Below are 12,522 nucleotides of genomic sequence, written 5' to 3'. Positions count from 1 at the left end.
TCTTCTTCATTCTTGTATATGGGAACCACAAGCTCTTACCAAGATTTCAATTAAAAAAAAAATGACATCAATCTTTCGTGTAAACCATAATTTTTAAATGTTTTAAATTTTTTTAACATTTATTTATTTTTGAAGGACATAGAGACAGCAGTAGTAGGGGAGAGGCAGAGAGAGAGGGAGACACAGAATCCGAAGCAGGTTCCGGTCTCTGAGCTTTCAGCACAGAGCCGAACGCGGGGCTCAAACCCACGAACCATGAGATCATGACCTGAGCCAAGTCAGACGCTTAACCGACTGAGCCACCCAGGCTACCGTAGACCATAATTTTTTATTATGCCACCCTTCATTCTCAATCATATATCATCCTGGATCTTATCAGTGGTTTCAGGGACTTTCCTGGTACCTATCTCTTCCCTCTGGTTTGGGGGAAGGTCCACAACAGAGAAAAGCATTCTGCACTGTCCCTGGCTACAGATTTTCCATCTAAACCTGTGGCACATTGACCCTGCATCCTGGGTACAGAGCAGCCTTCTTGAAATCCCTCCTCACTCTTGTCCCAAAGGTTCCTTTTCCCTCTCTTCTGTGTTGGATTTCTTGTTTCCTGTGTTCCATGTTTTTTTCCTGCTCCCTCAGTTTGGGTGTGTCGCACTTTCTGGAAAATGATGTCAGTCACGTTTGATAACATCTGTACTCTTTGCTCTTATTTGATTGATATTTTGGCTCTGTATTAAATTCTACCTAGGAAATAATATTCTTGTTGAGTTTTGAAAGAATTCTCCACTTTTCTAGCTTACAGAGTTGATAAGGTATTTAACATTTTGTATATGATTTGTTTTTCCATATGGACGCCTTGAGAATCTTTCCTGTGCCCAGTTCTGAAATTTCACAGTGACGTGCCTTACGTAGACCTACTTTCGCTCATTGTTTGGGCCTTCTAGGACCCCTCTTAATCTGGACATTTGTGACCTTTAGTCCTGAAGAAATGCCTTCAATTATTATGATTTCCTATCTTCTATATTTTCTGTTTTTGTTCATTTTTTTAAAAATACAAGTTATTTATTTTCTTCCAAGTTTTTCTTTTAATTCAAGTTAGTTAACATATAACATAGTATTTGGTTTCAGGAGTAGAACTGAACATCTCATCACGTACACATCCAACACCCTCCCAAGTGCCCTCCTTAATGCCTATCACCCATTTATGCCATCTGCCACCCACCTCCCCTCCATCAACCCTCTGTTTGTTCTCTATCTTTAAGAGTCTTTTATGGTCTGCTTCCTTCTCTGTTTTTATCTTATTTTATTTTTCCTTCCCTTTCCCTATGTTCATCTGTTTTGCTTCTTAAATGCCACATATGAGTGAAATCATACGGTATTTGTCTTTCTCTGGCCAATTTATTTTGCTTAGCGTAGTAACACTCTAGTTCCATCCATGTTATTTCAAATGGCACATTCTTGTTCCCTTTAAACTTCTTTTATATGTATTAGATTTTCTGGACTATTTTCTAAGTTTCTCATCGCTTCTCACCTATTTTTTGTCATTTTTGCTCTACTTTCTGACTATTTCTCTAACTTTACTTTCAACTTCTCATGGAGTTTTTCAATTTTTAATCTCCAAAAAAGAATCTTTTGGGATGCCTGGGTGGCTCAGTTGGTTGCGTGTTAGATTCTTGATTTCACCTCAGGTCATAATTCTCTCAGGCTGCTCAGACTCCCCAAACGAGAATCTTCCTCTGTCCTCTCTGTGTGATGGAAGCCTAGCCCGGCAACCAATCACTCTGCATCCGATATGCATATACATTCGCCTGAATCTTGTTTGCAGGCTGGATGGCGTATCCTTCCTTTGGAGACTGGTGATCTAAACTCTCATCACTGCCCCCTCCCAGACCTCGCCATCTTGCAATCCATTTGCAATTTGCTGCTTTACAGTGTTAAACGTAAGGAGTGTGTTTCCACCTCATTGGCCACATCTAGTCATTGACTCATTTATTGTTCGGGTATGAAGGAAGGACGCATATGATGATTTCTACATACAGATGGGAAAACTATGTCTTGGTGGTGACACTGGCTCTTCTACCCAGTGCGCTGCCCTATTTGCCTGGGAACCCTGATAATCATCTTATTTCTCAGCGTGTAACCCTCTTTCAAGTTCTAGTGTAGAGCCAGCAAACTGCAACTAAGCCAGTGTTTGTGAAGAGTAAGCACATAAAGCTATGGCAAATGTTTAATGTGACTACGGTCTAAGCTTGCACTTTCTCTTAGTGCTGTAGATGGACAATAGCCTTCTTTTCCTTAGGGAAATTAGCTAAGGGAAACAGTATGAAATGTAAGCGCAGGTGACAGTCATAAGAAATTCTCAAATATTTCTTCTCCTTCAGTCATCCATGCACTATTTTTTCACACCAAACAAATACTCCTTTTCCTTATGGCTTCCCCTTGGTCTCCATATTTTTATTTATGATGGTTTTTCTCTTCTATTTGGCATTTTCTATTAGTGTCTTTTCTTCCCCTTTCTTCTGCTTCTCCAACCCCTTTTCTACAACAGTTTCTCTTCCCTGTTAACGGAGTCAACTCATGATCAGTGACCTCTTCTAGCCAACAGAGTTCTACAGTTATCAATAAATCAGCCGATAAATGATTATCTGAATAGAGTGTGTGTGTGTGTGTGTGTGTGTGTGTGTGTGTGATGGAAGAATGTATAAACCCAGGAAATAAGACATGAGAGGTATAAGAAGCCATATTCATGAATATTCTATGAATTCTCTATTCCTATTCTATGAATATTCTAGTTAGGTTAAATGTATATAAAATGTAACATAAAAATATGGAAGATGTATCTCTGATTAAATTTCCTCCAGCTGGTGCTTTGCCCTGACACTGACATTGCTGGGGATGATTAGCTTTCCACAACACCCAAGTTCACAGGGTCAGGGGTTGTGCACTTGTCCAGATGAACGGAAAGTCATTCTGATCCTGCTAATATCATTAACAAAAAATAACATGCTGGCAAGATTTGGGTTTGAGCTTCTGTCCTTTATCTGCCAAATTTCCATTTTAAATGTAATCAGAACACACTTTTCATATGGAAAGCGTCTCTGTAATAGCTGACATTTATTGAGCACTCACTACCAGTCATTTAATGTATAAAGAACACGCATTATCATATTTCATCCCTTCAGATCTCTGTGAGGCACTTGTGATTACTCTGCCTACTTTACAAGTGGGAAAACTGGGTCTTCGATTGATAATGTGCTCATGGTCACATAGCTGGAAACATGTAAAATCTAGTCTTCATAGTTCCATTGTCCACGTTGTTAACCATGATGCCTTAGAGTCTCTAATATTGAATAGGATAGCCTGTAAACAATCCATTAGAAACTCAGGGTGATCATTTTCTGTTTTTCTCTACGTCATTTTATTTACTTTTATTTTTTTTAAATGTTTATTCATTTTTTGAGAGAGAGAGAGACCGACTGCAAGCAGGGGAGGGGCAGAGAGAGGGAGACACAGAATCCGAAGCAGGCTCCAGGCTCTGAGCTGTCAGCACAGAGCCCGACGTGGGGCTCGAACTCACGGACCGTGAGATCATGACCTGAGCCAAAGTCGATTGCTCAACCGACTGAGCCACCCAGGTGCCCCTTTAATTTTTTTTAATGTGTATTTATTTTTGACAGAGACAGAGACAGAGCATGAGTGGGAGAGGGGCACAGAGAGAGGCAGACACAGAATCCGAAGCAGGCTCCAGGCTCTGAGGTGCCAGCCCAGAGCCCGACACAGGGCTCAAGCTAGGTTAACAGCGAGATCATGACCTGAGCCGAAGCTGGAGGCTTAACTGACTGAGCCACCCAGGCTCCCCTGCTCCGTGTTATTTTATTAAGAAAACATGGTAGATGATAATAAATAAAGAAGTCATCCAGTCCTATGAATCATGATGTATTCTTCATACTTCAAACCGGACTAAGCATTTGAATCGCTGTCTCTGTTACAAAGGTATTGGTAATTTATTGTTGCGGAATAGGAAAAGCATTCCTGGGTTTCTTCTCCTCTACTAAACTCTTCTGACGCCAGCTGTGTGAGTTATGTGACACGAATTGGCTAGAGTTAGCACAGTCCCCACAGGTTAAGAGCTCCACGTTACCAGACAGCCCCCACTTCAGATGCTAATCACAAGTAGTGGGTCCCCAGGTTACTCTCAACTACTGTCTGACTCCCCTATATAACCAAGAGCTTCCCGTGACACGATAATGATTTTGAAAGACCAGAAGTTCTGACTTGGTATAAAAGCCTGGCCCTGCTGATTCGAAGATCAGTAATTCAAGTATGAACCTTAATCCGAACTGCAGTTTTATCATCTGTAAGTGGATCCTAACACTGCAGGTTTGTGGTAAAGATAAAGTGGAATAGGGCATATAAAAGTACTCAGCAAATGACTGGCACTCGATAGACGTAGGTTTGCCTTTTGCTTTTGCATAATTGGGAGAGATCGAGACCCCAAGACAGAGGAGAAATGTTATATGCTCCCAACTTCCTTAAGTTACCTGGCCTGCTCAAAATTATAGGACTAGGAAGAGATGTCTTGTCTGTAAAAGCTATGTCTGGAATAACCAAGGTATATCTATATAAGAAAAAAGTTTCTCTGAACTTCTGGAAAGTTTACAGACAATGCTGTTACAATTAGCAGTTCTCCATGTATTCTACCATTTTCTAATGGTCTTTAAGAGAGGGTGTTTTCTCCCTAAAATGTTTGTCAATACTTCAAGGAATATTCTTTGGGTTCTTTTGTGTTCTCCACTGTTACTAGTAGTTTCCAGCTAATGTCCATTTTTATAAAAAACTGGGGTGTGTAGCCTGACATACAAATGGGTTGTTAGAATGTATTAATTTACACGTGAATCCTACTAACATTAATCCTACTAACATTATACAAATGTGATTGCATTAGTTATACTTTTAATTGCCCCGACTGAAAAGAAAAAAAAAAAATCCACAAAAACTAAACTATCCATTAAGGTCACAGTGGCCATGGCACTCACAACCCCTGGTATCGTTCTGGGTACTCTCCGCCCTTGCTTGTACAAGAAATCGCAGCTTTTTGGAATTCAGTGATTTCCAAGTCTCGAGAGCTACAAAACAGACTTCTAGGCTGGGGGAGAACAGGCACCCTTTCGCTGAATGCTTGACATCTCAACTCAAAAAAGTAACCTAGTAGCCGTTAAACAGCCACTTCTTTCCCATCGCAACATTTTTATCTAAAGATAGTATAACAAGCACAGAGTAAAAGGTACTCAGGATGGGAGAGCCTGACCTACAGAATCAATACTTAATGGTAAGAGCATGAAAGGAACATTGCCAAGACAAAAAAAACCCCAGCAAACCCAAAGGTTTTCTAATTAATGGTCTTAAAGTCTAAAAGTAAGTAATTAAATGGGCAGTGGACTATGTGGGAACAGAAACACCAGGGCAGGAAGGGCTCATGGTCACATTGTGGCTGTGGTGATTCCGGACAGTCCCAGGAGGAATCTGCTTCTTCTCAGGTAAAGGACTTTGTCATGTTTTCTTTTGAGGAGACTATGAGCCCCAGTTGTGTCCAGGTAAAAATAATCCACATTTAGTCGCTTTCTGCTTTGATTTCCATTCACCTCCCAATTACGGATGTGCGTTCCAACACTGGGAAAGAGGCATCCGAGATAGGAGATCTGACATCCACCAAGACACTATAATACTCATGAACATTTACACAACTAATCACGTTGCTTTAATACAAGTTGAGGGTGTTAGATATTCAGGGGGGAATCGGCAAATCCATAATTGTACTGAGAGAATTTAATATAAATGTCTTAGAAACTGTTTAAGACGGTAAGGTCATAGAGGATTTGAGGTTTATCATAACAAGACTGGATGTTTCAGCCAAGAAATCGAGAATATACATTACTTTCAGAAACTTATTAGAACTTCACAAAAATTGACATATTTAGACCAGAATAATCTTCAGTAATCAAAAAGCAGAAATTAGACCACGTTCTTGTGCTATGAAGCAGTGATTTTATAAAATACCTAGAGGGAAAGCCTATGAAAATTGAAATTAAAAAAAAACTTCTCTTAGAGCACCTGGATGGCTCAGTCATTTGAGCTTCTGACTCTTGATTTTGGCTCAGGTCATGATCCCAGGGTTGGGGCCTGCTCAAGATTCTCTCCCTCTCTCTCTCTCTCTCTCTCTCTCTCTGCCCCTCTCCCTTACTCTCTCTCTCTCTCTCTCTCTCGATTTAAAAAAAAAATAAAAACTTTTCTCAATGATGCAAGTTAAAGAAAGAAGCTAAAACTGAAGAGGATATTTTCCTCAAAATAAACTGTGATGTTTTAGTCGGAAAGCAGAAAAATAGACCAAAAGAGCAAAGCCCAGAAGCAAGCACATGGGTTTTTGAGCCGCTGGGGGAAGAATGCGAAACTCCAAATGGCTACCCATTTGGGAAAGGAAAGAAAGCTGTAGTTCCTTCTGACACTGTGTGCAAAAATTAAGTTTGTCTGGATCACAAAGCTATTTTTTAAACCACAATAACATTAAAAGGAAATTTAGGAGACATTTGTTGTAATATTATAAAGAGGGTGGCCTTCTTTAGAAAGCTACATATTTTCAAAGTCGTGAAGAAAAAGATTTGCTTATATAAAAATGTAAAACAACACTTTTATAAGTATGAAAAACACCAGTCTGGGAGAAACTATGATTTCCAGTATACAACAGACAATGGGAACATATTCAGGATATTTAGAGTACCTATGAATAAATAATTACTTGTGGTGAGAGACTGCATATACAGACAGAAAGGTTAGACCCCAAATAAAAATAGAACTCTGTAGCAAACAGCCCAGGAAGTCGCTTACCCTGGTAGCACTTGGTGCAAAACAGCCAAAACTTGATTATTTATTAACTGACAGCTCTCTCATGTTTAAAATTTTTTTTTAATGTTTATTCATTTTTGAGAGACAGAGACAGAGCAGGAGAGGGGCAGAGAGAGAAGGAGACAGAATCTGAAGCAGGTCCCAGGCTCTGAGCTGTCAGCACAGAGCCCAAAGTGGGGCTCAAACCCATGAACTGAGAGATCATGACGTGAGCCCAACTCGGATGCTTAACCGACTGAGCCACCTAGGTGCCCTTAAGCTTCCCTAGTTTTAACCCTGCTCACACCCTTGGACCAATAGGAAAAAGCCAAATAGGTACCCCCCAAGCAATCATCTAAGATGCCCTACTTCTGATTAGCCCACCTGCAGCTTCCCCATGCCAACAACCTCCAATCAGGACTTATCCTATGCCTTCCCTCTTCCCCTGCAAGGATTTCCCTCTTCTTTGCCTGCCTTTGGGTCTCCGCTGAACGCAAGTGATGGTGGCTGGCTCCCTTGCTGTAGCAAATTCTGAATACATAGTCTCTGCTTGTTCTCATTTGGGGCGGGGGAGGGTCTTCACTTATTTCCACAATGGGAACTCACCCTATTCATTAACTTTCTACCTATATGAATTTAGAGAAAAAAAAGTTATAAAGGCATATTCTTGATTACACATTGATTGAGGATGGGGGGAGGTGGTCTCAGAGATCAAGGGGTTTTCACTTTTTTCTTACACATATCTGTATGATTTCAAGAAGGCCCAGTCCTGCGTTTGGGTGGCTCAGGTGGCTAAGCCTGTAACTCTTGATTTCACCTTAGGTCATGATCTCAAGGTTCGTGAGATCAAACCCTACACTGGGCTCCACGCTGAGCAAGGAGCCTGCAAGAGATTCTCTTTCTCCCTCTCTCTCTCTGCCTCTCCCCAACTCATGCACTTGCTCACTCACTCTCTCTAAAAAATTAATTAATTAATTAATTAAAAAATAAAGAAGTTCCAGACCTTTCTGTTGTGTTCTGGTGATAGCAAAACTATGGTTCTATTGTCCCTCCAGTGGATCCTGTCAGGAGTAGAATAAAAGTAAACTTGACCCAAAACTACAGTTTAGGTCAAGTGTCAAGGTCCCAGAGCTTATCTCTCTCTGTGGCCCAGGGGCACAGCAAGTCCACAGGACAGCATTTAAAGGGCTCAGCACACGCACTTTGCCATTTCACAACTCTCTAAAGCAAGCAATGAATTCTGATAGTCAGTGGCTCAGTGGGTTAAGCGACTGACTTCAGCTCCGGTCATGATCTCACAGTTCGTGGGTTCAAGCCCCGCATCAGGCTCTGTGTTGCCAGCTCAGAGCCTGGAGCCTGCTTTGGATTCTGTGTCTCCCTCTCTCTCTCTGCCCCTCCCCCACTCATGCTCTGTCTCTCTCTGTCTCTCAAAACTGAATAAACTTAAAAACAAACAAACAAAAACAACCAGCACAGGAAGGGCTAATCACAATAGAGCCAGGGAGACCTGTATTTAACCTGTTTGACGTTTTTGTTGGGGTGGGTGAGGTTGGGTTTATGTTTTCAGAATTTGCCAGAAAGGGAGCAGCCAGAATCAAATGAACTAAAAACATCTGGACACTAGAGTCCTGAATGACTTTCCCCCAAAATACAGTGACAAAGGACAGGAAGCAGAGTCAGGCCCACAGGAGAGAGGGACATCCTGTCTGGGAAGCCTGACGCTTCCGAAACCATTTCATTTGAGGAACACAGCTCCTAAAGGGCACACTGAGCACAGGGCCAGTGAGGTGGTTTCGTTAGCAGAGTCTTCAAGTCATTGGTATCCGCTAGCGTTTCCAGAGGTCTCCAGCAGCTGAGGCTACTTTTGTTTACCGACAAAAAAAGAAATGCCAAAACAGGGATGCGGTGTTGTGTCCGCATTTGAAATATTCAGTCCTGGCCATGTACCTTTGTGACTACCTGAATAACTCGAGGCGGAGCTAATGTTTGTGAGCGAAACCTAGGCACCACACAGAAGAGAGAACCAAAGGTTGGTTCTTAAAGATGAAGGTCCATCCAACGAAGATGGGCAGTACGTGTGATCAGAAGTTATTTCTTTCCCACATTTTGCTCTAAGTAGGGTGTATTTTCTTACTTTTAAGGATGAATTAACCTTCATTGACTGATCAACACTGACATTTTGGTCTGATTTGTGTTTATTTCCTTTTACAGTGTCTATACATTCTTCTGTCCATTACCCACCACGATATCAGCTGATAGGCTGCCATTATCCAAATACCGTCCCTGCCCCAGTGTCACTTTCCTAAGCAACCCAAGGCAATTGGAATATTCTGTCTTACTAGCCCTCCAAACTCATACTTTAAAAAAAATTATTCAAGGGGCACCTGGGTGGCTCAGTCGGTGAAGCGTCCGACTTCGGCTCAGGTCATGATCTCGCGGTCCGTGAGTTCGAGCCCCGCGTCGGGCTCTGTGCTGACAGCTCAGAGCCTGGAGCCTGCTTCAGATTCTGTGCCTCTCTCTCTCTCTCTCTCCCTCTCTCTCTCTGCCCCTTCCCCCTCTTGTTATCTCTCTCTCTCAAAAATAATAAATAAATGGTATTTTTTTAAAAAAATATTTAAATATCAGCTAAAATCGAAGTTGTCTCAGCCTCTATTCCAGCCTAATGTCTTGAAGCAGATTTTTCTCCATTCAGATCATTTATTCTGAGAAGCAAAAATGTTAGAGAACATATTCTAATTCCAAAAACATTATCACAGATGTCAGTGACAAAGTTACTAGGAAATAACTATAAATTCTTGGAAGGCAAACTTGAAGCAATTTGTCTCCTGTAGAATCTCGATGAGTTGCAGTTTGTAATTTATGAAGATGTTTTCCAGCACCAGGACATTGTAGTTTAGTGAATAATAACCCAGTAGCAAAAAATATTGAAAAACAGATTACAAAATAGTGCAGAAAAGTACTTTTAGGAACTTTACAAGTAAAGGTGACTTGGAGACGTTATGGAAACATTCCATGAGGCCCAGACAGATTGGTTCTTCTCTTCTTAATGTACTTCCAAAAATACAAATGTTTAACAAATCAATTACAACAATTTAGAAGTCTAGGCTCCTGATTTCTATATATAACTAAAGACTACAGCTGAAAGGCAAAGTTTCCTTGGGGTTACTTCTAACTGAAAGTGTATGGATGGAGTTTAGGATATGTTTTTTTGTTGTTGTTTGTTTGTTTGTTGTTTACCTAAAAGATGTTTCTGACTTCCATTAATCCACATTAGTTAGTAGTCAAAGAACAACTTCTCTGAGATAAACATTAGCACCAATTGTAAAATATGTTCCTCCTTCTTTCCCCCAGACAAGACCCAAATTTACTTCTGTGATAATTCTATGTCAGAGGCTTTTCCAGATCTTGTGTTTCCTGGAGAGGACAAGGACTTCTCCCTGAGAGCAGATCTGAGGACTGTGGGATCATATTACTTATCAATTGTGTTTATATCATCCACCTAAATATTCTCCAAATAGAGGAGAAATATTAACTCCTGAGCATCAAAGTAATCATTTTAAGTCTTTTATGAAACAATAAGTTCCTTTAGACCCTAAATCCCTATTTCCTCTCAAACACGTAACAAGTTGATATCATGGAAAGAGGAGTGTTATACCCCCAAATTTCATTCGTTGAAAGTCTAACCCCTGATAGCTCAGAATGTGGCTGTATCTGGAAATGAGGTCTTTAAAGAGGCGATTATGTTCGAGGTCCCTGGGTGGCTCAGTCAGTTAAGTGTCCAACTCTTGGTTTCAGTTCAGGTACGATCTCATGATTCGTCACTTTGAGCCACACATCGGGCTCTGCACTGACAGCACAGAGCCAGCTTGGGATTCTCTCTCTCCCTCTCTCTCTGCCCCTCCCCACTCTCTCTTGCACACACCCATGTGCACATGCACTCTCAATCTCACTCTCAATCTCTCTCTCAAAATTAATAAATAAACATTTTTAAAAACAAAAATAAAGAGGTGATTAGGTTAATCTGAGGCTATCAGCATGGGCCCTAATCCAATACAACCAACGTCCTTATAAGAAGATATTAGCACAAGGACATGCTATCCAGGAAAGCCTGTGTGAACACATAGGAGAAGACAGCCACTTGCAAACCAAAGAGAGAGGCTTCGGAGGAAAACACCCTCGCTGACATCTTGATCTCGAACTTCCAACCTCTAGAATTAGAAGAAAACGAATTTCTGCTGTTTAAGCCACCCAGTCAGTGGTACTTTGTTACAGCAGCCCTGGGTGACTAATACAGAGGCCAAGCCCGAGATTCATGGCCCACAAGTGCGCTTTCCTTGGGGAGTGACTTAAACCCTCAAGATATCAGGATATGTATCCCCAACGTGGACACAGGGCTTTCATCAAACCTCCTAACAGTTTTATGGTTTTAAATTCTGTCTCTACGTGGCTAAGTCTTCATGTCTATGTCCTGCCTTTTCCTTAATTCTATACCTGCTGCCATCTGCCCTCTCACATCTCCACCAGTGAGTCTAATGGGCATCTCAGATTTCAAATCGCCAAAGCAGAACTCCTGGTATTCTCCACAAAAACAGAATTCTCCATAGTGGAAATTCTAACATTCTGCTCAAAATCTTAAGAGTCAAAATCTTAAGAGTCATGCCTCACTCCTCGTTTTCTGAAGCCCCACATAAAATTCATCACCAAACCCTATCATCTCTACCTTCAAAACACATCCAGGTTCATGAATTGAGAGAAAGATCAATGGAATTGACTAGAAAGTCCAGGAATTGATCTACTTTCAAACAAAAACACCAAGAACAAAATCAAAAGACAAGTGTCAAACTGCAAGATAATGTTTGCAACATAGGTCTCAGGAAAAAAAAAGGCTATCATCTCTAATATACAATAAATGTTTTAAATGTTGATTTATTTTTAGAGAGAGAGGCAGGGATAGGGGCAGAGAGAGAGGGAGAGACAGAATTCCAAGCAGGCTCCATGCTGTCACCATAGAGCCTGACGTGGGGCTCGAACTCATGAACCATGAGATCGTAACATGAGCAGAAATCAAGAGCTGGACGCTTATTGACTGAGCCACCAAGGCCCCCCTACGGTAAGTTTTTTTAATTGACAGAAAATATTCTATAGAAAAATCAGCAAGAGATATGAACAGATGATTCACAAAGTGGATCTAAAAATGTCTGTTAAAACCATATGAAAAGATGTTCCATTTAGCAATAAGTGGAGTACAAATTAAAACTACACTGAGATACTATTTCTCATTCAACAGACTGGCAAAAATTCAAGAGCTTGACGATACAGTCTCTTGGTAAGGCCTTGGGGAAACAGGCACTCTCATACATTGCTCCTGGGAACATAAAATGATATCACCCCAATGGAGGACAAGTAACAAAATTACAAATGGATTTGCTGTTGACCCAGCAGGTCTCACTTCTGGGGATGTATCCTGAAGATACACATTCATCGATACAAAATATGCACAGAGTTACTCGTTTTCAGCATTACTTATAATTGTAAAACCCTGGTAACTTCCTAAATGTTCAAGTAGGAAATTAATCAGATAAACTATTGTGCTACACCCGGTGGGAGTCTATTCAACTGTGATTTCCAGGAGATATTAGCAAGTGGAAA

Source organism: Panthera leo, chromosome A1, assembly GCF_018350215.1.
Source record: "Panthera leo isolate Ple1 chromosome A1, P.leo_Ple1_pat1.1, whole genome shotgun sequence".
NCBI lineage: Eukaryota > Metazoa > Chordata > Mammalia > Carnivora > Felidae > Panthera > Panthera leo.
The sequence above is the reverse complement of the archived record's forward strand: the minus strand, read 5'-3'. Positions refer to the sequence as shown.